We start from the raw sequence: 8,365 nt of genomic DNA, 5'->3' as shown, positions 1-8,365 counted from the left end.
CAGCTTTGAAAATTGGAAAATGACTATGTCTTTGTAAGAATAGGAAGGCACAGAAACAGGACATGACACCCAGTAGGATTAGGTACCTATTAATATCCTAACTCTATGTGATATGATATAGTTCTTCCATAACAGAAAATTTGCATTTAGCAAAATTCCCCTTGGGACAGTTTTTAGGCTCCGCTCCAACATGTGAAACACCCAAGTCTTCCAAAAGACCAGTTACTCTACTTGAAAACAACAACAGAAGGTACTTCCCCATTTTTTTTCCCGTTACCACCATTAAATGACTTCATTTCAGAGATGAGCCAAGAAGTAGTTTAGCAGCTTGTTAGAAGGAATAAGCTGAAGATTTGAGAGCATCTGTGTAGTAATTCTGACCAGAAGACCGCTGTACATTGAGGAATAGGTCATCCACATCACAGTGAACCTGAGCAGTCCCAGGCCTGTGCTGTGCCGTGACGCACGTCCAGTGTGGCCTTCTGCCTGCGTTGGCCACAGGATCCCTTGGCCACGGGAGAAATGCAGCCACCTCGTTATAACAGAGGAGCCTGCGGGCAGCTCCCACTTGGTACCAGTGATTACGCCACCTGCCTGGTCTTGCCCTTATTTAAAAGTGCAGCAAGAAGTTCTCATGCAAACATCCTTTAGGAATAGAGTTGTTTTCTTGTAAGGAAATTTAATAGCTTGTAGGACCAAAAAGAAGGAACCTCTCTTTGGAGGGATCTGACATAGGAAAATTTATCTGGGGCCTGTCCGATGCTGTGCAAAAGCAGAGTGCCCAGCTCCCCAGAAGGGACATAAGAATTACTCACCATCTATGTTTCTCTCTTTATTCTGTCTTATTAAAATGGCTATTTTATTAATACATTTGTTGTTGGGCCTTTCTTACTGAGACCCAGAAAGAGCCCTGCAGGACCTTTCTCTCTCTCCATCTCTCTCTCTCTCTCACCTCACCACCACTCCCAGTGCAAAACCATGTCTTATATGGATTTTTTTTAAAACTTTTTGCTGTGTTTGTAGGAAACAAACTCTGACAAGAAAAAAAATATTTGGAAAGCTACTAAATGTAATTGTAGATGATACTGTCATTTGCACCATTATATCAGTGAAGGAGAAGTTCCAGTCAGGACTAGGTTAGTGGTGCGTAACATGCATGAACAAATTCAGAGAAACAATACTTCCTCTGCAAAATTTCCACCAAAAAGCCCTGGTGCTACCTGGAAAGCCACATGGATGGCGTCTGTGATCAGATGCCTTTACAAGAGCTTCTTCTAAGATTTATGGGCTAAGATCTCTCAGAAGGTTATTTTGTCTACTCGTTATGCAAAGATGGAGGTATTTTGCAGCATAACAGGTAGAGTTATGCTGCTTGGGCTTTAGGGGGTGGAAGAGAGCAAGGAGGGATGTACCCTAGATATACCCTGGAGATATAAACTAAACCAAAAAAATAGAGACCTGTTAAATGGACTGCTGTTGTTACAGAGACACAAACTCACACTTTACTTTCTCCAACGAGGGCAGAGATAGTTACCTTTTTGGATAGTCACCCAAAGAGCCACATCTGAGAGTGGTGGGAGGTGGAGGCAGCATGCCCAGCCCCCATACCATGGACCGCTGAGTGAGGAGGATCTAGGCGGTTGTTTCCCAGGTAGAGTCAGCAGTGTCCCCGGAGTGGAACCCCATCTCACAACCATGGGCAGGACTGGGCTGAGCACCCAGCAGGACCTGAGGCTCACTCAGGGCTTGTCATGATTGCTGCCTTCCTGCAGCCGGGAGACCATGTCGCCCATCAGCCTTCCCACCTGTACTACCCCAGTAAACCTTTAAACCAGAAACACATCTCATGTCAAGCGTATTTTTTTTTAAACAGTAATGTTAATGAGTTAAAATGGTAATATAAACCTCTCTCATGAGACAAATGTATGTAGACTATGATTGCATGTCCAAGCTGTAGCCTTGGTACCATCTGGTCAATGGTATGGAATCACTACTGTGATCATGAAGCCACAAGACCATGACCTTTATGCTTGAATGGCTCACAGACTACCTCTGTTGGGGATGGGAAAGTGCATAAATAGTGAGTGCAGTGATGAGACCTGTGATTTTCGCACTGATTGCCCCCTTGCTTCTATAGCCACAGCCACGTACATGCCTTGATTGTGTGTGAACTGTCCTATTGACTCCTAAACATTTACAAAAATAAAGGTCCTATGAAATCCAGAAACATTCTTAGAAATTTGATGCAAAAAAATATTTCTGTTGTAGCCTCACCTTAACCATAGAATACGCTCAGATTTTAGATTTAGGGCAAACCTTGCCCTTGTACTGCAGGCTGCAGGCAGTGGCTTGGAAATATGACCCATTCACAGCCAGAAAAAAGGAAGGCAAAGAAAAAGCACCTCAAGCATTCTTTACAAAAGAACTTTCCAAAACCTCATCTTTACATCAGCCTCTCGATATTTTCGCAGGCTGACTCATAAAATGCTGAGTGTGTGTGGGAGAGGTTGAGTGGGAGTGAAGGGATGGCACTGCCATTTTAAAAACTATTATAAATAGATAAAATGCCAACTGTCTGCATTTTACCCTTGAGACATCATTAATTGGCCAAGATTATTGCCATCATCTATAACTAATAATGTAAAGATGATTAGTTTTGTTTCTTAAATTTAAAGGAAAGTGTCATAAGACTTGACAGCAATACGTGCAGCTTGCAAGGTATGGCTCAAATCAGTGATTTTTTTTGGTTTAAAATGGAGATTATCAACATAGCAATTTAGAATACGTGCTTGCATGATCACTAGCAGTCTGGATTGCAATAAAACAAAAATTTGCAGTATCATTTACTTTGCACTGTTTATACCATTTACTTCCTCTTGCTTCTGCTGAAGTGAACTGGTTTCGTTTTCCCTTTTGCAGAAGCCTGGGGCACATTTCACCCCTGGCTGTCACCCACCGCCACATCCTGCCAGCGCTCAGGCTGCAGACCGCAGAGGGGAAGGTTGGACTTTTACATTCAAATGCAAAGCCTGCTGTCTTTGGCTGTTTTAAAAATGTAAGGGAAGCATATTGGGTACAGGCCTAAACTTAGTGATGACAGTGGGACTGTGGTATTGCTATTTTTTAACCCTTAGTTTTCTGGGCCGCATACTGTTATACTTTTAAGACGAGATGTGTTCAGTAATGTCAACATAGCTGTTGAGACCCTTACTATGGCACATATCTACAAATGGGGTCCCAAGCATGATTGGGAGCTCTTTTTCTCACTGTGCAACACATTTGAGAGGGAATCAAGCTGATGTGTGCTACAAACTTATGGGTCCCTTCCAACGTGAGATATTCTGTGATTCTATAAACTGCCCAATGTGTTTATAGAGAAGAAAATAATCCTGAGAAGTCCCACTACAGCAGTTCCCTGCTATCAGGCCAGCTGGCTGGCTTGCTTGAGTGTCATACAATATGAATGTAAGCACACAGAGCAGCATTGTCTTCCACAACACAGGTTAGGGAATCCCACTCTTGGCTCTGAGCAGACCGTTCAACCTCCGTGTTGCTAACACAGCAGCACAGACCAACTTCCCAAGGAACCTGAGGCACAGTTTTTTACACAGCAATTTCTCTTCACCTGCTGATATGTTTTTTAGCGCACCATGTTCCACGCAGGGGGTAAGCACACAGGGCCTAGCAGCAGCCTATGCCCACCCGCTGCAGGTGCTCCCACCCCCATTCAAGCCAGAACCATTTGCCAAGGTAATGAAAGGTCTCTTAGTGGACTCTTAAGAAGAAAATTACAGACATTTCTGTACAGGGCTGAGGACTACTTGGTGTTCATGCTTCCCAGCACAGATCCTGGGGGAATTTAGGCATGAGTGTGTGCTGATCCACTGCGGACATAAATCTGAGACAGGCACTTTGGTGTTCAGCACAGACAAGGTGGCAATGCCTCTGGGTGTATGGAGGCTTGCATGATTTTAGGTTCCCAGCAGCTCTCCAGTCAAACCTTAGATGCCTGTGGACTTGGAGCTACCAGAGTACCTTGCAGATGTCACATACTTGAATTTAAGTACTCCAATGCCATTGAAGGTACCTATAATGCAATTATTTCCATGTTTGGATCTTGACTTCTGTGTCAACTGCTGCATAGTGATGAACTCCTGCTGAATGGTGGTGTCTTCGACTGCTGTTGCCTTTATGTCTCTTTTTTTCTTAAGAAAAATGAAAGCAGATTTCCAAGAAAATCATACTGTGCTCCAAAATACAACTGTATAAAAGAAGCTTTTTAGAACATTAGCTGCAGAGACAGACCAAGGCCTCTAGACTAATAAAGACCCAGCAATAATATGTCTTTTATCACCAAAGCTTCACAAAAGACCTAATTCTGCAAGATACAAACTCCAATTATTCTAATGTGATCTTTCGTGGCATTTAGCAGACTTAGCAAAGACGAGAAAATGCAGAACACTATATTCCCATTCAAACATAACTGTCATTTATTGAGTGTTTCCCCACTGAGGAAAAATAGTCAGGTTTTAAGTACATGTTGTACCAATACATATGCATAACACGCATAGGTACATACTATCATCCTCCCTGGACAACAGCTTTAAGCATGGCAAGAGGGCCGTAAGACTTTAGTGTCACTCAGCTTGCAGTGGTTATGCAGGAATAAGCTCCAAAAAGGAGCAAGGTCATGGACAATGCTGCTATATGTGTGAAAATGCCGTATGGGAAAATGCTCAGGTCTGACTGCAAGCATTTCTCTGAAAGGAAGTTTGATCTGGATCTGATCTGACAAGGCTCTGGAGGGTGCTTGTAGATTGCACTACTCCCTCCCCAGGTACCAGGCTGGTATTTAACCTCCTCGAGTCGCTCAGGTGCTCTGGTGGAGATAAGCATAATTTGTGATGACATCTAGGCTACACCACAAGATTATGCTTCTTCTGGTGCATTAATTCAAAATACTTGCCAGGAGACTGGCTTCAGCTGCTTAGATATGCATCTACAATATATTTGTGGCTAAAGCTGTACTCAAGAGTGGCAGAACTAAACTGAACTGCCACCCTCAGGAAAACTTTATTAGAACAATTTCACTTTAAGCAGTTTACGTAACTAGATCTTAAATACACCAGTTTTCTAAAAACACTGTCAAGCACTTATCCTTAACTAACCTGGTCAGCTTTTTTTTTAGAGGAGTACCTGGAAATATAGACCATACAGATTCCTTGAAATCACTGCACTGGAGCAATTCTTCAACCTACTATTGATTTTCTTTGAGAATGCCATTTCAGAACAGAATGCTGAAGATATCTTGCCCTGAAAATCAAATCCTTAGGAGATCTAGGTTCATATGGGTGCTAGACCTTTGAGCAAAGGCAGACCATTGGTTTTTAGCGTCACATGTAACATTAACAGTCTTGACCTGGATCCTGTCTGCAGGTATTGGAGAGCACTAAGCAGTTCTCTTGTCTTTGTCTTTTTCTCTGGTATGCAATAAATGCACCAAATGGGATAGTTTGGGTCTTTTTCATAAGCCTAATGGACAGTTTCTAAAGTAAAAAATGGACTGGTCTGTAGGAAAGCAGAAAAAAACAAGAGTATTCTGGCATATATCATCAACTTTTGGTTTGCAAAACAAAGTATGTCATACTGCCTTTTGTCCTGAAAGGTATTCAGGCTTAAATATGTCACTGAGTCAACCAACAAACTCATATTCTTCAACCTAGCCAGATCACCTGTCCCAAATAGCTGTCAGAGCACTGCAACATAGTTTTTGGTCTAGGGATTCATTTTCCTTGAAACTGCTTTGTTCATATTTCGTTCTACCCTTTGTGGCTGGCTTTGGAATGAATCACTTTCTTAAAAATCAGAAAAAAAGACCCATTACAGACCAAATGTTCCATATTTCCTTGAAAAGGACATGAACATGAATTTTGAAAAAATACTGACTTTGCCAGCTTCCAGAAGAAATGCATGTTGGGCTTTTTTGCTTTTTTTAAGTCCTTGAAACCACGATTCCCATCATACAATTATTAGACAGAGGATTTTCAGGCAATACCAAACATGAATTACGCTGCAGGGTGTAGACCAAACATTTAGAACTGTTCTTTTATACCAAGTGGAGGTGATACAAAGATATCATTAACGGTTAGTGTTTTGATATGGAGCCCCAAGGCCAGTCCTCTGGCATTCATTAGTGCGTACTGTGTCATCTTAGCAAAGGCCCTGCAACTGTTTAAACATGCTTAATAGTCACTTTGTGCTGCTGGAGTAAAGAATCTCAGCCTATTTCTGAAACATCCAACTATTTTTAAATAAAACTGCTAAGTATCAGTGGCAATATAACCAGTTTTCAGTGTGTAAGAACTTCCTGCTACTCTTGTTCTTTCCTTCAAGTGTTTTTTGTGGCAAAGAAAGTAAGTAAAATAACCAAATTTACACTGATATGAATGGCAAAAGTAACATTGCTGTCACTGAGAGAAATTCCTTGAAGTGGAAAGAACACCTACAGCAAAGCTTTGGAGGGGAGAAGAGAAACGAGCAAAACACAACTTGCATTTTCAAAATTCATTCCAACATGAAAGGGGCACGTAAAAGATAAGATTGTATCTATTTTGACCCTTCCTTTGCTCAACTTCCCAGCAAAAACCTATGCTCACAAGAGAAAGAGCTGAAAACTTTAAGATGATACCACCCCTTGCCAGAGGTTACACAAAACTGCACCTCTGTGCCTCCACAGCTTAGTCAAAACTGCTTTGGAAAGCACATTTCTCTCCAGTCACTGGACTTTTGCATGGAAAAAACTGAGGTGAGTGCATACACTCGACTCCATCAGTTACTCTAACAGTCCCTCCTGAAGACATACACTGGTAACATCTTAAACTGTACCAGCTAGATTTGCCTGGACCTCATCTAACCTCCCTTTAAGGTTCTGCCATGCTTTCAGATCTTACACAGATGGAGACTGAATTAGCTAAGCTACTTTTTCGCTAATATCCCAGCATTATCACAGGCAGGTAACAGCCCTACTGACAACTCTTTTATGCTGTTGTCAAAGATCTCTGTATCTTCCTACTTCCCAGCATTCAGGAGAATCACTTGCTATTTTGGAATCACTGGTGCTCCTGGCTGACCTACAAACTTCCTTCAGACCCATGGCTGGCAAGGTCATGAATCCATCACAGGGGAATGCTGATTGTCCTACTGTTTACAAAAACTGGTCATGCCTTCCCCACAGTTAGCTTTTCTATTATTGTGTCAAGTGCTCCAGGAACTACATCTTGTGTCCAGGTCATTTGCTGTGGTAATTATTTCCTTAACAGAGGTGTGGTCCCATGCATGTGAAGCAATGTTAGTATTTGATTTTCTCTGCAAAAAAAAATTTAGAAACTAAGTCAACAGTGGTCATATATAACCTGAAGTGAAGCAGTTTACGCAATTCTGGGGCCAGCAGACATTAAGCGTTGTGCTGAGTGCAAGTTCCTGGATATACATCCTTGTTCACGTTGTTCCTCCTCTGCTTTCAGAAACAGAGGGAAAACGAATCTCAACTCCCCCGGGGCAGTACACAGTCACATTCTCCTCTGGTTGTTACACATTTGTTTTAGTGCCAAGTTTTGCTGTCTCTTTCTACATGGTGTTCCCAGAAGCCCTGGATACATTTATTTGCATTGTTAAGAGGATAAACAAAATGAGAGACATAAAGGTCTCTTCATAGTCCCATCTCAGCTCCAACTCAGCCTTGAGCCTTAAATTTACTGTTTCCTGGGGTTTTTTTGATTAAATGTGCAAAGCTGAGGCCCCTTCAGTGCTTAAAGAGCTGTCGTGAACATGCACGGAGAACTGCATCCTGGCTGAGGCAGGCTGGTGCCCTCCTGTACCAAAACTGGCATCTCAATCACAAAGCACTCGCAATCTGTCAGCGCACTCAGGCTATCCTGTGAACCCAGACACTGACTCAGGCTTTCAACAACATAGAGGCAGAGGAAAAAACAGCTGTGGTTATCTGGTAATGCAGAGCTGCCTGGTCTCACCCCTAATGCAGAAGGCCTGGGTCTCAGTCCCCTGTCTTTCCACCTGAGGAGCACAGGGGTGCAGGCACTTGTCAGCTCAGGTCTGGAAGCGGAAGAGCTGCACTGGAGTGCCAGGGCACTGGAGCCAGTAAGCAGTGATGAGCTCCTGCTCTGCTTGTCCGCTCCAGCTGGCTTGGACCCAGACAGCTCAAGTTTCTCTGTGTATCACTTCCCTGCTCTCCAGATTCTGGGGCCCGCACAGGCAGAAGCAGCCCAGATCTGTTTGCACACAGGATTTAAGTTGTTTTCCTGTTGTGTGAACCAGAGCAAACAAAGATGAAAGGCGCAGCAGCTGG

Source organism: Strix uralensis, chromosome 3, assembly GCF_047716275.1.
Source record: "Strix uralensis isolate ZFMK-TIS-50842 chromosome 3, bStrUra1, whole genome shotgun sequence".
Taxonomy (NCBI): domain Eukaryota; kingdom Metazoa; phylum Chordata; class Aves; order Strigiformes; family Strigidae; genus Strix; species Strix uralensis.
The sequence above is the reverse complement of the archived record's forward strand: the minus strand, read 5'-3'. Positions refer to the sequence as shown.